Consider the following 19,573-nt stretch of genomic DNA (forward strand, 5'->3'; position numbering starts at 1 on the left):
GGAGGGGTGTTGGCTGCAACCTACAAGAGGCTTTTTATAGGCGGTTAACCATTGGAGTATCAAATAGACTCCAAATGGCACGAAATTTGACAGGCGGTCTACCGGTGGTGTACCAAGGACACTTGGGCAAATTTTGGTCCATTCCGAGAACGTTTGACATCCACTCACGAAAAGAGACAAAAGGGGTACGCCGGATCACGTAGGAGTGTCGGATTGCAAAACGGACAACGGGGAAAATGCTCGGATGCATGAGACGAACACGTATGCGACTGAGATGCACATGATGGCATGATATGTAATGCATGACATGAAAAAATGCCAAATGAAGACAAAACCCAACCAAGAAGGAAATCCCATAACTTAAAGCCGAAAATATCAGAGTCGGAGTTACAAATATGGCAAGTTACATCCGGGGTGTTACAACGAGTTCTTCGCACGCACCAAGTGTTCGAACCTCTTAAGGGTCTGCGGAACCCTGAATCCGACATTTGGCGTGCCAAGTAGGGGTGCATCGGAGCCTCTCTTCCGCCGATCGACTCGCCGCCGCTCCAACGCTCCCATGGTTGATGCTCATTGAGCCCGTGCTAAGCGTTGGGCCGCCCTCGCTGCTCGCGTCGCCCAGATGGCGCCCGCCGGCAGGCCTCCCCGTCGTTCCCCATCACCTTCCGCCAACGCCGCCACTGTTCCGGCGGGGCATGAGCAGCAAGCTTCGTCGCTGACTCTGGCTGGTTCATCATTTCACGCTCGTCGCGGGCTGGCAGACGCATAGGCTACGCTGCTCATGGCACGCGAGCTCCTGCGCTACTGCCCAGTCGATGACTTCTACGAAGACTGCCTGGATCGCATCACCGAGATTGTTAGTGCCGCTGGGGGCTCTCTTGTGCCGTCCCTCTTGTTACCTCGCCCGTCGCCTGCCGTGCCGACGTAGCCCATGGAGCGCCTATGCCACCTCCCCATCAAGACGTTACTCACAGACCAAGTCGTACGGTCCCACAGTGTGACCCGCCACATAGGGCGCCCGCGCATGAAGAAGAAAGCGGCCAGGAGGTCTAGCCGCCGCAAGGTGCTCCAGCGCTCCCTGCACCACTACATCAAGACCGCGCGCCGCCTGCGATGGTGGCGCGTGAGCACCAAGATTAGGCTCCACCTCCATGCCGGGCTCCCCTGACCACTACGGGCTGCCGAGCCTTCACTCCCGAGCTACGCAGCGTCGTCTGGCTGGGAAAGTTCAAGCCCGACTTGCCTCCATGCTACGACGACACCCCCAACCCTGCGGAGTTCCTGCAACTCTATGAGCTGAGCATCGAGGCAGCCAACGGTGATGAGAAGGTCATGGCAAACTGGTTTCCCATGGCACCCAAGGATAGCGCGCGCTCGTGGCTCCTGAACCTGCCGCGGGATTGATCTTCTCCTGGGGAGAGAAGCTCGAGCATTTCGTCGCCATCTTCCAGGGCACTCACGACTTCCCGCCTGCCGCGGGTGACCTGCGGCGCATCAAGCAGCAGCTAGGGGAAACCCTGCAGAAGTACATCCAGCGCTTCAACCGCATTTGTCTCAAGATCCCCAAGGTGTCGGACGAAGCCATCATATCAGCATTCTCTGATGGCGTCCATGATGTCAAGATGAAGGAGGAACTCGCCATACATGAGGTCCTGTGCACGGCTCTAGAGATGTTCAACATGGCAACCAGGTGCACGAGAGATGAGGAAGGACGCATCTCCCTCCTCGAGCTCCCAGCGTCCGACCCATAAGAGAAGAAGGCGAAGCCCAAGGACGTGAAGTGCAAGGTAGCGTCTGTGCTCCCGGCTGAACCAGAGATGAAGCGCGGTTGTGACCACCCAGAGTCATCCAAGAGCACCTGTCCGTTCTGCGTCTTGCACAACGTACACAACCACAACACCAATGACTGCCAGGAGCTCAGGGCCATCCGTGACGGGCGCCTCGATCATCGCCCCGAGTGCAACGATCGAGGCTACGGCCATGTAGGAGGTCGAAGTGGAGGACGCTGGGACGACCGCGGCCCCTGCCAGTAGTGGTGCGACCAGCCTCGTGAGGACCGCTGGCAGGCCCAGCCTCGCGAGGGCACCTGGAGAGATCAGCCTCATGAGGACCATCCTCAGGGCAACGCTGACCTCCCTCTGTCGGATCGTGGGTTCTGGCAAAACCTTGAGGTTCGAACACTAGGGTCCACACGAAGATCTCTCTCTCTCTCTCTCTCGCTCACTCTCGCAACGATCTTTAGGCCTAGCTCGCCGAACCCAAGTAACAAGTGACATGAGATTTTATACTGGTTCGGGCCACCGTTGTGGTGTAATACCCTACTGCAATGTGGTGTGGTGGATTGCCTTATGGGCTGAGGATGAACTAGTACAGTGGATGAACAGCCTCCTGAGGAGAGGTGTTCTTGAGCTCGATGAGCTGGTGAGATGGCCTTGGTGAAGTGGATCTGATCCAAGATGAGCCGATCCTCCTCTTGCTACAATGGTGGCTAGTCCTATTTATAGAGGCCCTGGTCCTCTTCCCAAATATTTAGGCGGGAAGGGATCCCACAATGGCCAATTTCGCAGGGGACAACTAGTACAAGTTATCCTCACAAAAGGTGGTCTTCGTCTGCCAAAGGCTCTGGTGGTGATGTAGGTGTGGGATCCGCGGTGACCTCCATCCTGCCGCCCTGGTGCTCTTGGTCTTGTTGCACCAATATGGAAAGCTTTGCCTGGTGCCTCGAGACTCCTCCCCTGCGCTTGCCCCTTTAGCACCAAAGAGTAAACGAGTACTCTGCGCCCGTTGGCGCCCACCTTGCCTTGGTCATCATGGCTCACGTCACGTGAACCTCATGAGGTGCCCCTTGCATAGATATCTCCGTTGCTCGGGAGCCAGCCTAGGGAGGCTGTCCCTAGGAGGTCTTGGCATCGTCCGCCTCGCGAGGCTGGGCCCCTCGCGAGGGTCTTGAGTGGTTGCTGATGAAGATGGGCCGTACCAGGCGGCTAGATGAGCCACGCCTTGGGCCGTAGGCAGGCAAGTCTGGGTACCCCCATTCCCAGGACGCCAACAGTAGCTCCCAGGCCCAAGGCGCGCTCGGTCTTGGCTTCGAGGTGAAGCCAAAGGGCAAGTGCGGAGCACCACGGGCCCCAATAGCCTGTGGCCTCGATTGACGTGTGGCAACTGACAGGACATGGGCGCCTCCACTTCCCCATGCAGCCTTGATTTGTGCCTGGCTAGGCAGACACTGTCGTCTACAGAGCTCCGCCGCCTTTACACGCAGCACGCTCCGTAGCTCCCTCATCTTCCGGAAGGCAATAGATTTCTTCCCCTGGTCCAATCTGACACCAACTCCCCCCACCGCCATGGCACCAAGCCAGAAGAAGAAGGGGAAAGAAGGAGTCCCGTACCTCGGCCCCCATGATGCCGGTCTTCGAGCCTGCCATCGAGCGGTCGGTGGTGCTCAACCAAGAGACGATGGGCAAGGTGCGCCCGACGCTTGCTGCCGATTTCAATGAGTGGGGGCGACGGTGGCTTGGCCTGCTTCCCACGCCGAAATTGACAGGATGGCCACCGAGGTCTCCATCTATCTTCACTCCCTCTGGGCAGGCCTGATTCATCCCTTCTCCGATTTCTTCAATGCGGTGCTATCGCAATACCAGATCCATGCACTACATCTCGATCCCCAATCCATCATCCTCCTTGCTGTCTTTGCCTTCTTCGGTGAAGCCATGGTGGGCATTGCCCCTTCCGTGGCCTTGCTTTGCCACTTCTTCTCGCTACACCTGATAGATGCTCGCAAGCGCTCAGGGTGTGTATCCCTTCAGGCCGTCACGGTGACGGCCGGCTCGGGAATCGACTTCAAGCTCTCGCCGGTCGTCGGAGGCTACGTTGGTGTGCGCAGCCCCCTACTGCAGCTCCGACGGATTCCAGCTGCTCCGAGCTTTGGTTGGGGTCACGCGAAGCTCACCGATCGGCAGCTCGCCCATATCTGGCACCGGCTGGCCAGGCTGACGGACCTCGAAGTGACGACTCCTATGGTGGTGAAGGAGTTCATCCGGTGCCACATCGTTCCGCTTTAGCGCCACTGCCAGCAAATGTGGACCTTCTCCAGCTACAGGGACCGCATGAGGCTTCAGGCTCCGGCTCTTCCTCCTGAGGTGCGGCGCACGGTGCTCGAGCTCCTGACGGGCGACCCGATGCCAACCAACCTGCTGGAGGAGGGATGTCTTCTGCACTACTGCTCGAACAAGGTGGACTTCGTGAAGCAGATGCCCCTCTTCGACCAATGGGGACTGCTCCCAGTTGGCCTTGAAGGGCCTTGCGAGAGCCCTGTCTTTGTGGCCCCCTGCCTGCCGCCAGCGTGATGCCCGCCCCAGAAGCAGGCGCAGGGGGGCGGTCGCTGTCAAACGATGGCGGCGTTGCTGTTGAGGAACCGGCGCCACTCGGGGCTCCTGAAGTGCCGTCCCCTGGGGCTAGAGAGAGCCGTTCCGAGGAAACGGCCGGGGGGACGGCGCAGACAGATACTCCTGAGGCTGAAGCCCCCGAGGCCCCGGTGAATCGCCATGAGGCGGGTACCGAGGTCTTCGTTTGGTCCGTCACCCCTGAGGTCGCCTCCTCAGCAGTCAGACCACCCACGCCCGGCCTTGGTGACCGCGCCCAGGGCTTCGGCCGGCTCCGACCGAACTTCGAAGTGCTCCGCAAGAGGAAGGGGTCTCCAAGCTGAAGTGGTGACGCCTTCCTGCCATTGAAGCAGAGGAAGTTTATTGCTATTGACGAGTGAGTACCTTATCTTTGTAATTTATTGAGCGTTGCTTCTCCTCGTGACCATAGTTCTTCAGGATCCCTTCCTCCAGGGCGATGAAGTCTCCCGAGAAAGAACCCTCGCCTGCTTCAGGCTCTCTGCTGACCCTGAGTTCCTCAAGTCAACGTGCCATGCGCGGCGCGAGGCCTGCTGGGATGGCGGATGCGCCAGCCTGGCGTCTTGACCCCGCGCTCTTGTCGTCCCTCCTTCGCGGTTCGGCCTCGGGTGCGGGGAGTGTGCCGAGGGCCCCACCAATGGTGCTTCCTTGCAGCTGGGCGACCTCGGCCCTGGCCTCATGACTGACCGACGAGGAATGGAGGGCGGCCGGAAAGGCACCGGCCTCTAGCCCCCTGCTGGGAGCGGGCGAGCCACTTTGAACTTCTCCAACACATCTTGGCACGAAGGACGGACTCGGCCGCGCGTTCGAGCTTGCACGCGAGCGCGGAGTAGTCCGCCACAAGCTCTTCCAGGAGGCGATGGGCGCGCTGAGCCAGTTCGGAGAAGAGCTTGTGGATGTTGACGCCCGCCATGAAACCGAAGGCCTTCGGCTCGCGGACGAATGGTATCAGTTGAAGGTGGCCATCGACTTCGGGTGTCTCCAGCGCGAGCGCCCCAATGCGAAGACCGAGGCATCCCTTGCCACCTGGTGTGAGGATAGCGCATGAGCCTTGGAGGAAGCCAGGGAGGCTGGCCACCGCCGCGCAGTCGTAGAGAAATGCGAAGGGGAGGTCTGGGCTCTGAACCCCTCCTTGGAGCAGCAGGTTGAGGCGCGCAGGGCTTCCTTGGCATCGATGAAGCAGACATCTTCCGACGAGCAAGAGATCTTGAAGTGCGAGGAGGCGCTGATGCTGGAGGCCATAGAGCGCGGCCTCGAGCTCGAATGGCTAGAGATGAGGGAGGGCCAGGTTTCCCAAGTGGAGGACGCCACCAGTGCGCGCGAAGCTAGGATCCAGGAGGAGATCGATCGTAGGGTGGCGAAGGCTCGAGCAGATCTCGCCAGCAGATATGGCCTGAAGATGAAGCTCGTGGAAGCCGAAGGTGAGGGCAGAACCACCGCCCTCAGGTCGAGGTTGTATGAAGCGAAACGACGCGAGAAGGCCACTGCAGCGGCCCTGATCTCCGTCCAGGCCGAGTTGGCCTCCGCCCGCGCCGAACTGCTCCAGCTCCAGTGGCGAGTGGCCGATGTCGAGTCCCACGTGCAGCAGAGCGAGGAGGAAGCACTTTGCCACCAGACGTTGCTGCGCGAGCACACTCCCATACTCCGGGCTCTCAGGCTGAGGGCCAACTAGGCGTTGGGTACCATCTGCGATGAACATGCCCTCACCCCCATGTAGAGGACTATGCCAGCCATCTCTGCTTCTTCACCGACGTCGTGATGCGCCTGGAGGACCGGGCTGAGAGGGCTCGCGAGCTTGTGGATGAAAAGAGCCGAGGACTCCTTGGGCACGCATTTTCCCATGTACTTAGTCATCTTCAGACCATCGATCCCCACCTCATCTTCGACGCCGCCATGGCCTAGTGCCCGGAGCCATCCGGGACAACCTGGCACGTTGGGTGGATGATAATGTGGATGCTCTGGTCAGGGCTTTCACTTCTGAGGATGATGCGGTGGTGGTCGTGGCAGATGAAGGCGGCGCGGTTGATGACTGTGAAGATGATGCAAGCGACGGTGCCGACAGCGTGTCCGGGAGTGACTTGGAAGGTGCAGCGAGCGACATGTCCGATTGAGCCCAAGCTCATTTGTTTTGAACCTGCGCGCAAAAGCTTGGGCACGGCCCTTGAAGGTGTAAGAGCATTTTGAAGAGGGGGAGCGCCTCATGTAATTAGACTACTGTCTTATTCCTTACGCCATACTTAAAACATGCCTTTGCAAGCCCACAAGCTCTTCCGCGGGCTTGCTGATGTGACTTACCTCAGTCTAGGCAGGCCTCAGACTGGTCTTGTAGTTGTCGATGTGCATTTCTCCCGAGGGGAGTCCTCCGTGGGCTCGTGAGGTTTCGGGATTCTGAGGAGCCTACTAGTCCGCCCGAGAGGGCCTCGCGAGAAATGGGCATTAGATCACGGCGAGATGTGCGCACATACCACGCCCAGCCCCTGCTCGCAAGGTGCTCATAAGGGAGGGGCAGCAGGCGAGGGCCTCAAAACAAGGCACGGAGCCAGAAAACTCAAGAAATCAACATCAACGAGAAAAGATGCCCCCCATGCTTGCCAATGAAAATACGACTTCAAGTTCAAATCCAAAAGGCGGCAAATCGAGCTACAGAAAAGGGGTTAAAAGCAAATGGTCGCGTCCGGCACCTAGGTAGTCTTCTTGTCTTCCCACCAGCGCGGAGCTAAGTGCTTTCACTGGCCGTGAGCATAGTCATTGGGGGACAGTGTCGACGGCCAGCGCTCAGCATGGTGCTTCCACTAGGACGTGGTGGGAGCCCCCGATGCCCTACGACGGCTCTCCGAAGACTCCGGGGCGTGTACAGCCCACTCATTATTACATGAGAGTGTCACGGGCGGAGACCTTCAGAGGCGTGAGCCTTGCTTCACATCGCCAGAGGAGGGCCCCACCCTGCGCAACCCTCGACCACCGTTGGGGCATCCCGAAACCAGGATGATGCCAAGGGGCAAAGGGGACGCTAGCGGCACCCTCGGCGACCATGGGCCCTCTGCACGGGGATGGGCTCGCTTGCGCCTCCCCAAGAGAGGACCCTCCTCCGGGCTATGCCTTGCCCCGCGCGACATGAGGGAGGACCTTGCTCCGGGCCCCTCCCATGCATCCCCTAGTGCGCTACCCCTGGTTGGAGTGGGGCTACCGCGCTGGGGTCGCCGTCCGCCGTTGCGGCCTGGTCCACCTGCGACCCATGGTTAGCGTAAGCCTGCTCCTGAGAAATCACTTGTACCCTGCGGTTGTTGTCTTTGGCAGGGTCGGCGAGGCTCCTGGGCGGTTCATGGAAGGCCTCGACGTCCAACATCTCTTCTTCCCAGCCTGTCTCGAGGAACATGCAGGGGTCATCCTCTACCATGTACTCTCGATCCACCATGCGGGGCACATAGGCTTCCTGAGCTGCCTCTCCGGAACCTCCGCCGGGACGCCCTGCGCCCCGTGCCGCTGAGCCCGGCGCACCCCTGGTGGCTGTAGGGTGGCACCCTATTGGAACCTTGAGGAGGAACGGCCGCACCTACGCCACCCAGTGGAGGCAAAGGCGCGGCTGGATGTCTGGCACCGTTGGTCGTGCATGCGCTGGAGAGCCCTCTTGGTGCACCTGGGAGCATGCGGGCGCGACGAGGCCCGTCGTGTGATCTGGCCACAACTTGAGATGTAAGTAGGGAGCAGAAAGGCGGCATACCCCTGGATGTAGCGTCCAACAGCTCAGCGACGCGTTCCAGCAACGCGTCGCGACCGCTCTGCATCAGTCGGCACTGCAGCAGCTCCCGCGCCACCACGAGCGCAGCTCGCACGTTCGCCTGTTCACATCTGGTGCGCGGCGCCATCATCGCTGCGTATCTTGAGGATCTTGCAGCGGTCCGCGTGCGTCGTAGTGTGAGGGTGGAAGGCATCGATCCGCGCCGCCCGCGTCCCGCGGCGCTTGGCAGAGCGTGGGCCATCTGGAGTGTAGAGTTGAGGTCTCCCTGGGCGGACGGTGCCACCCGGACGGGCCAAGCAGCCGATTGAACGGCGTTGGACCTTGGGTCGCCAAACATTAGAGCATCGGGGCGTCGATGGGTCGAATGACGGGAGAAACGCTTCAGCGCACCGCTACCTGGCGCGCCAAATGTTGGATCGTGGGTTTCGGCAAACCCTTGAGGTTCGAACATTGGGGTGCGCATGAAGATCTCTCTCTCTCTCTCTCTTTCTCGCTCTCGCTTACTCTCGCAACGATCTTTAGGCCCAGCTCGCCGAACAGAAGGAACAAGTGACACGAGTGTTTATACTGGTTCGGGCCACCATTGTGGTGTAATACCCTACTCCAGTGTGGTCTGGTGGATTGCCTCGTGGGTTGAGGAAGAACAAGTACAGTGGGCGAATAGCCTCCTGAGGAGAGGTGTTCTTGAGCTCAATGAGCTGGTGAGATGGCCTTGGTGGACTGGATCCGATCCAAGATGAGCCGATCCTCCTCTTTCTATGATGGTGGCTAGTCCTCTTCCCAAATGTTTAGGAGGGAAAGGATCCCACAATGGCCAATTTGGAAGGGGGACAACTAGTACAATTTATCCTAACAAAAGGCGGCCTTCGCCAGCCAAAGGCTCTGGTGGTGATGTAGCTTTGGGCTCCGCGGTGACCTCCGTCCTGCCACCCTGCTGGTCTTGGTCTTGTTGCACCAATATGCAAACGTTTGCCTGACGCCTCGGGACTCCTCGCCTATGCTTGCCCCTTTAGCACCAAAGAGGAAACGAGTACTCTGCGCCTGCAGGCGCCCGCGTGGCCTTGGTCGTATGGCTCACGTCATGTGAACCTCGTGATGTGCCGCTTGCATAGATAGCTCTTCTCCTCGGGAGCCAGGCTAGGGAGGCTACCACTAGGAGGTCTTGGCATCGTCCGTCTCACGAGGCTTGGCCTCTTGCGAGGGTCTTGAGTGGTTGCTGATGAAGATGGGCCATACCAGGCCGCTGGATGAGCCACGCCGTGGGTCGCAGGCAGGCAAGTCTAGGTACCCCCATTCCCAGGACGCCGACACCCTCCACTGCCATCGCCACCAAGAAGGAACGGAGACCACCACCAAGACGAGGGGCTGGGTGCTTCCAGGAGCCTCGTGCCATCGCCTGCATCCTGGGCGGCGCTCAGGCCTCAGCCTCTCAATGCATCTTCAAGTAGTTCGCCCATGAGGTGAACGCGGCCTTTCCCAGGCTCGAGGCCACGTGCCCAACTAGGTGGTCCAAGTGCACCATCACCTTCAGCTCATCCGACCAGCTCAGGTGCATGGTAACTGCTGGCGCGCTCCTGATGCTTTGCTCGCCCATCATCAGCAATGTCCTCGTCACCAAGACCCTCATCGAGGGCGGCGCAGGGCTCAATGTTCTTTCCATCAAGACGTTCGACCGCGTCCAAGTGCCCTATGATCAGCTGCAGCCCACCAAGCCTTTCTTAGGAGTGACCGATGGCTCCACCACCCTGATAGGGTAGATCCGCCTCCCTGTCACCTTCGGCCAGCGTGACAACTTCCGCACCGAACTCATCGACTTTAACGTCACCCATATCCGCCTTCCGTACAATGCCACCCTTGGATATCTAGCCCGGGCCATGTTTATGGTGGTGACTCATCATGGTTACAATTTCCTCAAGATGCCAGGGAACCGCGACATCATCATGATCGCCTGTGAGGAGAAGGATGCGGTGTACTCTCTTGAGCGCGCCTACCAGATTCCTATAGTCAAGGACCCAGACAACAAGGGCACTATCTACCCTCCTGAGGTTGTCCCCAAGAAGAAGAAGTAGCTGCTCCGCCAAGAGCCTCAGGAGAGCAGTGTCTCCAGTGGCACCACCTCAGGACCTGCGCCCACGGACGGGGCGCCTCCCTCTTGCGCATTGAAGGCACTCCCGACGCCCTCCTCAGGCTGGGCCCGGGGCTCTCTTCTGGAGGGCCTATGACTTAGCCAATGTCATGAGGGAGGTGCTTGAGCACCACATGGAGGCATGCCTCATGGCACGCTTCCCTCATGAGGGCGCAAGGAACAGGGTGCCAGGTGCTTAGGAGTTCATCACCAAGGCGACTTAGGAGCTTCAAGAGGCAAGAGCCATGCGCGGCGACCGCCACCCACCGCCTAGCGCGACTCGTTCTCCTGGCGAGGACAATGAGTTCCGCGTCTGTGTCAACATTCCAGGGCTCAGCAGGGCCGCATCCCAGGAGCGCTTCTGACCATCCCAGGAGCGTTGGTCATTGTGAGGCCCCCCTCACAGCTACATTCACATGCCTTTTGGCCTGCCGAATGCGGTTGTTACCTTCCAGCGCCACCTGCGGAGCATCGTGGCGGCTCAGGAGGCCAGGCACCACGCGGTCCTGGCAGAAATGGCGACGGTTCTTCATGAGCCTCCTGGGCCTCTAGAGCATCCCGAGGTTCAGGACCCAAGCGGCTCGTGAGGAGCGACTTCTTCAACATGCACCTTCAGCATGTTGTAGATATTTTTTATTAGCTGTGAAAGACGAATTTGGAGTACAGTGGTAACGGATGGTGTTTTAAATATACGAGAAATTTTGTAGTACTAATACAACTATCATGTCAAATTTTCGAAAATTTCAGGGGTCATTTGACCTTTTAAGACATTTAAGTGATTTTCTAGCCATTTAATGAGTATAATTGAAATTTGAACTACATGTAAATGCAACAACTAACCGTAACGGTTTGAAAACTCATATTTTGTGTACTTATGTGCGATTTAATTCCATGTGTACTAAATTGGATGGAATTTTCAAACATATTGGTCTCAAGGCTATGACACAATTAAGCATGGAGTGACATGGCATTTTAATTCCAAAAAATTAAAAAAATCAGAAACACATGAAACCTTGGTTGATGTAATGTCATGCCACGAAGATGATGTGGTAAAAAATTGGCTTGTTTGACGAAAGTTTGGACACACACCCCTCACAAACCGGAGCAACTCACTAGAAGGCTCGTGGTTCCGAGAGGGAACAATGCATGTTTGATGACGAACGGGAGATAGCTTCCTCTTACGGCCTTCTTTTTTTTCTACGTATAACGTGCACTACTAGAACTGTAATGTGAAATTTTTGAAAATTCTAGGGGTCATTTGACCTTTTAAAAAATTTAAGTGATTTTCTAGCCATTTAATGACCGTAATTCAAATTTGAACTACGTCTACATGCAATGCCTAACCAAAACGGTTTGAAAATTCATACTGTGTACTTGTGTGCAAGTTAATTACATGTGCAGTAAATTAGAAGGAATTTTGAAACATATTGGTCTCACGACATGGACACATGCATACGTATGCATGGAGTGACATGGCATTTTAATTACAAAAATTAAAAAATGGTCATAAAAAATGAAACCTTGGTTGATTTAATGTCATGCCACAAATATGATGTGTTCAAAAAATTGGCCTATGTTGGATCACGGGTTCCGGCAAAACCCTCAAGGTTCGAACACTGGGGTGCGTGCAAAGATCTTCCCCTGCCGATCCACGTCCAAGCTTCGCTAAGATCTCAAGGGCTAACTCAACGAACTCGCAACACAAAGGACACAAGATTTATAATGGTTCAGGCCACCGTTGTGGTGTAATACCCTACTCCAGTGTGGTGTGGTGGATTGCCTCTTGGGCTAAGGATGAAGAGTACAATGGGAAGAACAACCTCCTTAGGAGAGGTGTTCTTGTGCTTGGTGGACTTGTGGTTGTTCTGATCGATCCCCCTCTCCCCTAGTTACGGTGGTGGCTTGGTCCTATTAATAGAGGCCCTAGTCCTCTCCCCAAATATTGAGCGGGAAGGGAGCCAATAACGGCCAATTTGAAAGGGGACAGCTAGTATAGCTTATACTGACAAAAGCAGTCTTCGCTAGCAAAAGGCTCTAGTGGTGACGCCGCCTAGGGCTCCATGGTGACCTCCGTCTTGCCGTCCTGCTGTTCTTGGTCTCGTTGCACCGATATGGAAACCTTTGCTTGATGCCTCGGCACTCCATGCATGCACATGCTTCCTTAGCGCCAAAGAGGAAACAAGGAAACTGTGCGCGCTGGCGCCCGCCTGGCCTTCGTCGTCATGGCTCACGTCATCGGAACCTCGTGAGGTTTGCCTGGCCTTCCTGGTGAGGCCGCTCCTGAGGAGGTCTTGTGTTGTCTGCCTCTCGAGGCTTGGCCCCTCACGAGGGTCTTGAAAGCTTGTTGGTGAAGATGGGCCGTACGGGCCCTCTTGCAGCGCCACGCTATGGGCCGCAGGTAGCCAAGTCTGGGGACCCCCGTTCCTACAACACCGACAACCTGTTTGACGAAAGTTTCGACACACACCCTTCACAAACCAGAGCAACTCACTAGAAGGTTCGTTGTTCCAAGATGGAACAATGCATGTTTGATGACGAATGGGAGATAGATTCCTCTTACGGCCTTCAAATTTTTTTCTACGTCTAACATGCACTAATACAACTGTCATCTGAAATTTATGATAATTTCAGGGGTCATTTGACATTTTGAAGACATTCAAGTGATTTTCTAACCATTTAATGACCGTAATTCAAATTTGGACTACATCTACATGCAACGCCTAACCATAACGGTTTGAAAAATCATATTTTTGTGTACTTGTGTGCGAGTTAATTCCATGTGCAGTAAATTAGATGGAATTTTCAAACATATTGGTCTCAAGTCATAGGCACACATGCATGGAGTAGCATGGCATTTTAATTCCAAAAAATTAAAAAAATGATCTGAAAAGCATGAAACCTTGCTTGATTTCATGTCATGCCACCAAGATAATGTGGTAAAAAATTGGCCTGTTTGACGAAAGTTTGGACACACACCCCTCACAAACCGGAGCAACTTACTAGAAGGTTCGTGGTCCCGAGAGGGAACAATGTATATCGGATGACGAACAGGAGATAGCTTCCTCTTACGGCCTTCAATTTTTTTTCTACATTTAACATGCACTAATACAACTGTCTTGTGAAAATCAGAAAATTTCAGAGGTCATTTGACCTTTTAAAGACATTTTTAGTAATTTTCTAACCATTTAATGACCGTAATTCAAATTTGAACTACAAGTGATTTTCTAACCATTTAATGACCGTAATTCAAATTTGAACTACATCTACATGCAACGCCTAACCATAACGGTTTGAAAAATCATATTTTTTTGTACTTGTGTGCGAGTTAAAAAATCATCAGATGATGTAAATATCTGGTGTTCAAAAAAGAAAATGTAAAGATCTGGCAAGACAACCGGCCCCCACACGATTGGGAGTCTATCTCACGGCTCGAGGTTTGGTAGGTGAATGGCAGGGATCATTAATAAGACACGGGTCTGCATTGGAAACCGTCAGCTATTATGTTCACACACGGATTTTGGCTATGATGTTCCCACACGGATTTTGCTGCGGGAATCATGTGTAATTCAAACTACAGTACTCATAAATTCTGGCGATCGGCGTTTGTGCTGTCCCCGTCGATCTATATTCTGGCCGCCAATAAATACAACCTTGCTCATGTCGTCCTGCCTGCATTCTCATCTACATCCTCCCCTCGCTTGCCCTCTCTCTCTGTATGTCTGTCTCTCTCTCTCTCTCTCTCAAATATCTGCCATGGCGCTGCCGGTCTGCCCACACGCCGATGAGGAGTCGCCATCCCCCGAGGACGCTCACGCTATAAGCAGGGATGAGGACCCCTACGCGCCGCCTAATGAGGTTGCGCCAAACCCCCAACTTTGGATTGGTTTTGGGGCCAGTACAATCTTTGTTTGTGGAAGTCGCTACCGCCGGCTGAGAAAGCCAGGCAAGTGGCGTTCAAGAAGGAGATGGCGGAGGAGGAAGCCAGGTACCAGGCGGCCTGTGAAGCCCGTGATGCCGCCTAGAAAAAGGAGGCAGTGGACCTTTGGGGCCGGGCGCGTTGTCGTGCCGAGGAGGTGTACGAAGACGGGTACTTCGTGAGGAAGGTCACAGGCGCTGGGCGCCTCGTCGCTGCGTGGAGGTGGGCCAATAAGATCCAGCATGCCACCAACGAGAAGCTCCAGTGGGCGCCCAACGAAATGGCAAGATCGGTCGCGCGCGTCAGCCAGCAAGTGGCAGATCGGTAAGTCAAGCGCTACGAGGCGGAGGAGGTGGAGTATTTAATATACATATATATATATTATGAATTCCATTTTCTATCTGTTTTTGTATACTAATTTCAATCTAGCTGTTATCATCCACATATACAGAATGGAAAGCGTATATACACACATTGAAACAGAACATATAAGAATGGAGAACAGAGTACACACATTGAAACAGAGCAATACTATGATTGCTGTGAATACATAGCTATCCACGTCAAAATGACTTTTCAAAATAAAATGCGTCCATGAGACCATGACCAGTAGCCCTTTCCTACGGTAGCTCTTGGCTCTGCTTGAACTCATGCAGGCATTCGTCCAAGCGATCGACACGCTCGCGGTACATCTGGAACGCGATCTCGAGCTCCAAGTTGTCTATTTCATCGGAGATCACCATCACGAGGATGCGAAAGCCATGGTCCTCTACTGCGCCTAGGTGGACACCTGTGCCAAGGAGGTGGTCGAGCCAATGGACCAACGCGTTGGCATCCAGTGGGCTGCGGACAAGGCGAACAACGACACCCATGAGAACGGCATGGCCGACCTCTCGTGCAACTACGACGCTGAGGGCCTCCACCCACTCCTAGCGAGGAATGGGGGTACTGACCAGACGTGTACCCAGCTGCGACGCCGTGTCGACAGCAGGCAAGCATCGATGGATCCGCTCTTGCTGTGCAGTGCATCGTGGCTCTCGCTCTACGGCGCTCCAATGGCCTCGCCGTGTGGAGAGCCGCAGCCTATCGGCGCGGACGAGCCTAGCTTGCTCTGTGGCGCGCCATCGATCATGTTGTGCGACGAGCTGCAGCTCGTCGGCATTGACATGCCTATCTTGATCCGCGGCGCTCAAGCGCCATGCGCCAAAGGTCTGCTCAACCCTGGCGATGACGTGCATCACGGCGTCGTCCATCGCATTGCTGGAGAGCGCTGCGGCCTCGACGGGCCGTGACACCTGCTCGTTTTCCTCGTCGACGAGTTTGATGGAAGAGGCGGTGCTTTGGTGGGTTGGCATGCTTGGAAAAGGTGGATGTGCTACAGGCTGCGCTTGTCGCCTCGGTTCACCGCGTGCCGCCTATGCACAATATCGCTAGGTGGAGAGAAACAGGTGAGGAAATGGCAGGAACCGGTGGCGTGTTCATAAAACGCCATCAATTAATGGAAACTTAGCATAGAAATAACATCGAGCTAGCACAAGAAGGAGATGATGATCAGATGAACAAAGACACACTAGGGTACCGTTTCTGTTATTATCAGTATTCGCACACATTTCTGATTACAGACCTATTTGTGGAGTATCACAAACATCTTGTTATATTGAACCATTTTTGTTCTCTTGCCTCAACGCAAACAGTTCATCCAAGTGAACCACATGCCGTATATCGCACACACCTTCATCTGGCTGCCCGTTTCTTTTGTGTTCCCTAATCACAAACAGTTCATCCGAGTGAACCGTATGTTGTACATCGCACACACCTTCATCTGGCTGCCCGTTTCTTTTGTTCCTCCTCATCGCAAACAGTTAACTGAGCTGAACTGTATGCCCTGCATCACACATACAACTAAAATCTGAAACGTGTTCGATGCATCCTCCATCGCAAATGTTTCACACCTTTTTTGACGGTTTTTTTACACCACTGTTTGTGACTATGGCATCGCATACAGTTTCATTGAAGGGTCTCTGATCGTAGTGTCACGTTAGCAGCATCTTGCGGTAGTGCACTCTTGTTGTTTTATGTCGACACTCGAAAGGTTTTGAAAACAATAAGAGGCAACGGATATCGTTTCGTCCCCAAAGGTGGCACGTTCCCTACCGAAACCATCATGCTTATTGTGAGAAGCTCTGGTTTGTGAGAAGCTTATACCCAAACCTGCCCCAAATGGGACAAATTCTTTACCATGGCATGTTGATGCTGCTCCATGATAGCATGCCATGTTTCATGAATTTCAGACGAGTTTTGGATTTACCGGAATTTAAAACCAGGTATCTCAATGTTTATGGCCGAGTGACGGTGGCAGAGTGTTTGAAATTCATTTCCATTTCTTGCATGGGACCTAACAATGCACCCAAGGACACATATTTGATTTTTCAACCATTTTATATGCACTTGAGAATGTGCATGTAGTTCAAATTTGAATTATGCACATAAAATACCTGGAAAACCCAGTTAATGTATAAAAATGTCCAAACAAACCCCGAAAATCTCCAAAATTGAACACAACAATCTTGTTGTTCTATGTTGACACTCAAATTTTTTTGAAAGAAATAAGAGGCAACATATATCATTTCGTCACCAAAGGTGGCACGTTCCCTACCGAAACCATCACGCTTGTCGTGAGAAGCTTTGGTTTGTGAGAAGCTTGTACCAAAACCTGTCCGGGACAAATTTTTTACCACGGCATCCTGATGCCGCTCCATGATAGCATGCCAAGTTTCATTTATTTTAGACGAGTTTTGGATTTACTAGAATTTAAAAACCAAGTATCTCAATGTTTGCGGCTGAGTGACGGTGGCAGGGTGTTTGAAATTCATTCCCATTTCTTGCATGGGACTTAAGCATGCACCCAAGGACACATATTTGATTTTTCAACCAGTTTATATGCACTAGAGAATGTGCATATAGTTCAAATTTGAATTGTGCACATAAAATGCCTGGAAAACCCAGCTTATGTATAAAAATGTCCGAACGAACCCCGAAAATTCCATTTTTTTGACGACACACCTATAGTTGCATGTTCACTGCAGATAAAAGTTCTAGCAATTGAAACACCGTCCATGGCCGTTGTGATCCCATTATGTAATTCAAATCAAGATGAAAAATCAAGTAGATCCCACATAATTTATTATAACCAACCGTGTGAGTTGCAGCACAAAATATCTTCAGACCGTGCCTGAATAAGGGACCATGCCTAATGACCTTTTGCGCGCCAGTTTTTTGGCTAAAGCAATTCCAAATTTTTGGATTCCACAGAAATATCTACCTCCCTGCCCCCTCCCCCTTACCAAAAGCCACATTTCCACTGTTTTCGCCTTCCTTTCCAAGTAGAAACCTTCACTCCTTGCTTGCAGCGCCGCCGCCTCCTCACCGGCGACCCTCCTTCACGCTGCTCGGCCTCGCCTATCCAGGCAGGTAATCCACACCCGACCCCCATCCTCCTCCTCCTTCCACATCCCACATGCCCCGACCGCCGGTGCGAGTGTGACACCTTCCACCAAATAAGCACCGGCCTAAGCCATGGTGCACGCAGTATAGCCAGGACCTCATGGAGCATTTGATAGCGGAGGAGCAAATCTCGGCCGCATGCGCAGATGAGGTCGCGATGGCTGCCATTCGTGTCGACCCCCAGATCTTGAATGAGCACCTTGCCATTTGCTAGCTATGCCGGTTAAGCATGCTCGGTTTACCCATTGCGTGTGTTACTCCTGCCTTTCCTTCACAAATTCTAGTGAATTGTGCTATCTAATCTTACCATGCTATCTGTTGCTCTAGCGTAAATGTTCTATATGTCGTGCAGTGTGGTGCTCACTTATTAACTGTTTTGTTAATTAGTTGTCGTCTTCAGTTAACTGTTTGGTTCAATTCTGCAAATGTGATGTTCAATTCTTCAGGCTGCAATTTTTTATTGTCTTCCATGTGAGAAATGAATCAAATTTATCTTTACAAAATACATGAGAAACGAATACAATTGCTATATTTCCAAGTTGTCAAGCATTCTTTGTTTGGTTATACATTGTGCAGTGTGGTGCTCAGTTAACGTTTGGTTCATTTTTGTTGTGGTGTTTAGTTAACTGTTTGGTTCAATTCTGCAATACGATGTTCAATAGTTGTGGGTGCATTCTATTATTGTATACCATGTGAGGAATATATTGAATTTGGCTGTAGTAAATACATGAGAAACAGATACAATTGCTACAATTGGCTGTAGTTGACTATTTGGTTAATGTCTGATCTTCTATTAGGAGTATGTTATATTGTGCAATGTGGTGCTTAGTTAATTTTGGTTCATTTGTTGTGGTGTTTAGTTAACCGCTTGGTTCAATTCTGCAATGTGATGTCCAATTGTTGTGGGTCGAATTTTGTATTATTGTGCATGTGAGGAATAAATCGAATTTCGCTGCGCTTAATACATGAGAAACATATACAAGTGCTATATTTCCTAGGTCTTAATCATGCTTGGTTTGGATAGATGGGTTTTCCATGTGGCTTGAATTAATCTGATGAATCTGCAATGTGCTTATTTTTCATCAACATATTTTACTAATAGCATGCGAACCCTTACTTAACCTGATGACTAACTACCTTATATGTGTTGCAGGGAAACAATGGGAAGCACTGAGGTTTACAATCATGGTTAGCACGTGCATGGTCCATTGTCTAATAGCACATTATTGTGCAATTGCAGGAACCATTCTAATATTTAGGTTTTTAACAATTTGGTCTTGAACATGTAGGTCCCGCTGTCAGAGGTTTTGACCCACTGTTAGACCCTTTTGCATTTGGGAAAATGAGTTGTCCATGAATATCAGTCAAGTCAAGAAACTCAGAAATATTGTTAGGATAAAGAAATTAGCGACAAAAAACAATAAGACCTTTGTCTGCACAATGAAGAAGACATCAGTTCACTACAGGCTGGTACTAACTATTATACATTACCTTTTTTATTCCTTTGCCCCATTTCCAATATAGATAAGATATTTATGCACATCCTTCTTTTCAGGCCTTTCCAAAGCAGGTCACTGATGATTACCTCTCAAACCAACTGTATGGTAAAGAGGGGAGGAAGGTATTCATACAACCACATGTAGAGTTTGAACATCTCAAGGGTCTATGGAACCCAAAATCCGACATTTGGCGTGCCAAGTAGGTGTGCGTCGGAGCCTATCTTCCGCCAGATGATTCGCTACCGCTCCACCACTCCCATGGCTGACGCTCGTCGAGCTCGTGCTGAGCGCCGGACCACCCTCACCGCCCGCGTCACTCAGACGGCCCCGACGGGAGATGGCTGCCCTCGCCTTCCCCTGTCCCCGGTGGCGAACGCCGCCACCGGCCCC

Source organism: Triticum urartu, chromosome 4, assembly GCF_003073215.2.
Source record: "Triticum urartu cultivar G1812 chromosome 4, Tu2.1, whole genome shotgun sequence".
Classification (NCBI taxonomy): Eukaryota; Viridiplantae; Streptophyta; class Magnoliopsida; order Poales; family Poaceae; genus Triticum; species Triticum urartu.